The sequence below is a fragment of the Rutidosis leptorrhynchoides genome, chromosome 10, assembly GCF_046630445.1.
Source record: "Rutidosis leptorrhynchoides isolate AG116_Rl617_1_P2 chromosome 10, CSIRO_AGI_Rlap_v1, whole genome shotgun sequence".
Lineage (NCBI taxonomy): Eukaryota > Viridiplantae > Streptophyta > Magnoliopsida > Asterales > Asteraceae > Rutidosis > Rutidosis leptorrhynchoides.
Genome location: NC_092342.1, coordinates 10,602,313 through 10,607,260, shown reverse-complemented (window position 1 = coordinate 10,607,260; position 4,948 = coordinate 10,602,313).

Here is a 4,948-nt window from a genome sequence, read left to right as displayed (position 1 = left end):
TCGTTACAAGTGGTATCAGAGCATGGTCTAAGGGATTTAGGTGACTTGAGATAGGCACCTAGACTTAGACTTTTGTGATGTTGAGTTATATGCAGGACTTGTAGAACTACGGGTCGGTATGGGTTTTGATTAGTTCTTGGATGCATAGGTGGATTAACTATGCTATATTATGATGTTACTAATCATGTTTTATGGTTTTGGACATCGAGCAAAATGGTTGTGGTACGTTTGTGCATGGCACGACATGCGAGCGTAATAGTGAGTCGCGACCACTATTACGGTTGCAAGTCAAGTCAAGCAAGGACGTGCGACAAGTATTGAGCTAGGTGTGGTGTGTGTGCGGTGATATGTATATGTGTATGTAAGTGTTGATGTATCGATGTTGTCTAATCCGTTTCAATCTACAGAATGAAGACGAGAAATGGAACGGACACAAACAACGGTGGTCCTTCACATACGGAAGAATATGAAATGACTACCAAGATAGAGGCCGCTCTAGAAAACTATGTCTCGGTTTCCTCTCGAACGGTTAAGCGAATACTTGAAGAATCGGTTTCGGAACATGTGGTCGATCTAATTCGAGAGCAAATGGACGATGCACTGAGAGAAGAAGTCGAAAGGAGGTTTCCTAGACCTCAACATGGGGGAGAAATGGTTTTTAGCTATAAGAACTTTATGGAAACTAAGCCTCCTCTCTTTTACGGGGATCCCGACCCCTTGAAGAGTACGGCTTGGATATCCAATATGGAAGGTTGTTTTCGCACTAGCGAGTGTCCACCTGAAAAGAAGACAAGGCTTGCCACTAGTCTAATGAGGGGCAATGCTAAAGATTGGCTTGATGGTAAACTTGACATGATGGGTGAAACGGTTTTTGTAGGGTTGTCTGGGGAGGAGTTCAAGAAAGAATTTTTCCTTGGGTATCGTACGCAAGCGGATCTTTCTAAGTTGCGCAAGGAGTTAAGAAGCATGCATCAAGGTTCTTCGGACCTAAACACTCTTAAAACCAACTTTCTCGTCAAGGCGCACTTTTGTCCCGAGTATGTGGGGAACGATCAATTGTTAATGGAAGATTTTCACGCAACCCTTAGGGATGATTTGAAGGGTAAAATTAGTATTTGTCATGTAGAAACTTTTGCTAAGCTTTTGGCGGTGGCAAAAGGGTTTGAAGCGCAAGCTCCGAGCCCGGTTAGTTATGCGCCGAGTAAAAGAAATTTTGAAGCTTCTAGTTATTCCAACAAGAAAAGCAAGGGTGCGTCCGAAAGCATTGGAAGTGTGAGGAAGGGTGGTTCGAGTGCTTTTACGCCCACTTGTTATAGTTGCAGGAAGTTGGGTCATTAATCCCGTGATTGTCCGAACAAGACGGTCACATGCTTCAATTGTCAGAAAATGAGGCATCGAAAATCGGAAGCCCCGAGTTGTTAGGTGATCAAGTGAAAAGGCTAGAGAAGACGACAGGTATGGCAAGGAGAAGAAACTACTTGATGACCCACGATGAAGCTAAATAATCCAACGAAGTTGTCTCAGGTACTTTCATGGTCAAATCTAATCCGGCAAGAATACTTTTTGATAGCGGTGCTAACTTATCGTTTGTGACTCCACGATTTGTGTCTAAACTTGATAAACTGCTAGCTAAATTAAGCTATCCAGTAGAAGTCGAAATAACGGATGGTAAGACGGTGCTAGGGGTCGATGTGTGTAAAGATTGTGATGTTGTGTTTGGTACCGAATGAAATGTCCCGTTCATATTGATTAAAAACGTTCCATATTAATTGATTTCGTTGCGAGGTTTTGACCTCTATATGAGACGTTATTCAAAGACTGCATTCATTTTAAAACAAACCATAACCTTTATTTCATCAATAAAGGTTTAAAAAGCTTTACGTAGATTATCAAATAATGATAATCTAAAATATACTGTTTACACACGACCATTACATAATGGTTTACAATACAAATATGTTACAACAAAATAAGTTTCTTGAATGCAGTTTTTACACAATATCATACAAGCATGGACTCCAAATCTCGTCCTTATTTAAGTATGCGACAGCGGAAGCTCTTAATAATCACCTGAGAATAAACATGCTTAAAACGTCAACAAAAATGTTGGTGAGTTATAGGTTTAACCTATATATATCAAATCATAATAATAGACCACAAGATTTCATATTTCAATACACATCCCATACATAGAGATAAAAATCATTCATATGGTGAATACCTGGTAACCGACATTAACAGGATGCATATATAAGAATATCCCCATCATTCTGGGACACCCTTCGGATATGATATAAATTTCGAAGTACTAAAGCATCCGGTACTTTGGATGGGGTTTGTTAGGCCCAATAGATCTATCTTTAGGATTCGCGTCAATTAGGGTGTCTGTTCCCTAATTCTTAGATTACCAGACTTAATAAAAAGGGGCATATTCGATTTCGATAATTCAACCATAGAATGTAGTTTCACGTACTTGTGTCTATTTTGTAAATCATTTATAAAACCTGCATGTATTCTCATCCCAAAAATATTAGATTTTAAAAGTGGGACTATAACTCACTTTCACAGATTTTTACTTCATCGGGAAGTAAGACTTGGCCACTGGTTGATTCACGAACCTATAACAATATATACATATATATCAAAGTATGTTCAAAATATATTTACAACACTTTTAATATATTTTGATGTTTTAAGTTTATTAAGTCAGCTGTCCTCGTTAGTAACCTACAACTAGTTGTCCACAGTTAGATGTACAGAAATAAATCGATAAATATTTTCTTGAATCAATCCACGACCCAGTGTATACGTATCTCATTATTGATCACAACTCAAACTATATATATTTTGGAATCAACCTCAACCCTGTATAGCTAACTCCAACATTCACATATAGAGTGTCTATGGTTGTTCCGAAATATATATAGATGTGTTGACATGATAGGTCGAAACATTGTATACGTGTCTATGGTATCTCAATATTACATAATATACAATACAAGTTGATTAAGTTATGGTGGGAATAGATTTGTTACCAATTTTCACGTAGCTAAAATGAGAAAAATTATCCAATCTTGTTTTACCCATAACTTCTTCATTTTAAATCCATTTTGCGTGAATCAAATTGCTATGGTTTCATATTGAACTCTATTTTATGAATCTAAATAGAAAAAGTATAGGTTTATAGTCAGAAAATAAGTTACAAGTCGTTTTTGTAAAGGTAGTCATTTCAGTCGAAAGAACGACGTCTAGATGACCATTTTAGAAAACATACTTCCACTTTGAGTTTAACCATAATTTTTGGATATAGTTTCATGTTCATAATAAAAATCATTTTCTCAGAATAACAACTTTTAAATCAAAGTTTATCATAGTTTTTAATTAACTAACCCAAAACAGCCCGCGGTGTTACTACGACGGCGTAAATCCGGTTTTACGGTGTTTTTCGTGTTTCCAGGTTTTAAATCATTAAGTTAGCATATCATATAGATATAGAACATGTGTTTAGTTGATTTTAAAAGTCAAGTTAGAAGGATTAACTTTTGTTTGCGAACAAGTTTAGAATTAACTAAACTATGTTCTAGTGATTACAAGTTTAAACCTTCGAATTAGATAGCTTTATATGTAGAATCGAATGACGTTATGAACATCATTACTACCTTAAGTTCCTTGGATAAATCTACTGGAAAAGAGGAAAATGGATCTAGCTTCAACCGATCCTTGGATGGCTCGAAGTTCTTGAAGCAGAATCATGACACGAAAACAAGTTCAAGTAAGATCATCACTTGAAATAAGATTGTTATAGTTATAGAAATTGAACCAAAGTTTGAATATGATTATTACCTTGTATTAGAATGATAACCTACTGTAAGAAACAAAGATTTCTTGAGGTTGGATGATCACCTTACAAGATTGGAAGTGAGCTAGCAAACTTGAAAGTAGTCTTGATTTTATGTAACTAGAACTTGTAGAATATATGAAGAACACTTAGAACTTGAAGATAGAACTTGAGAGAGATCAATTAGATGAAGAAAATTGAATAATGAAAGTGTTTGTAGGTGTTTTTGGTCGTTGGTGTTTGGATTAGATATAAAGGATATGTAATTTTGTTTTCATGTAAATAAGTCATGAATGATTACTCATATTTTTGTAATTTTATGAGATATTTCATGCTAGTTTCCAAATGATGGTTCCCACATGTGTTAGGTGACTCACATGGGCTGCTAAGAGCTGATCATTGGAGTGTATATACCAATAGTACATACATCTAAAAGCTGTGTATTGTACGAGTACGAATACAGGTGCATACGAGTAGAATTGTTGATGAAACTGAACGAGGATGTAATTATAAGCATTTTTGTTAAGTAGAAGTATTTCGATAAGTGTCTTGAAGTCTTTCTAAAGTGTATGAATACATATTAAAACACTACATGTATATACATTTTAACTGAGTCGTTAAGTCATCGTTAGTCGTTACATGTAAATGTTGTTTTGAAACCTTTAGGTTAACGATCTTGTTGAATGTTGTTAACCCATTGCTTATTATAACAAATGAGATTTTAAATTGTTATATTATCATGATATTATGATATATAATATATCTTAGTATGATGTATATACAGTTAAATGTCGTTACAACGATAATCGTTATATATATGTCTCGTTTCGAAATCATTAAGTTAGTAGTCTTATTTTTACATATGTATTTCATTGTTAATACACTTAATAATATATTTACTTATCATTTAACATAATTAACCAAGTGTATCAATATCTTAATATGATTCATATGTACCTAGTAAGACGTTGTTATAACGATAATCGTTATATATATCGTTTTCGAGTTTCTTAAATTAATAGTCTCATTTTTATGTATATAACTCATTGTTAAAATACCTAATGAGATACATACTTATAATAAAATCATGTTAACTATATATATAACCAT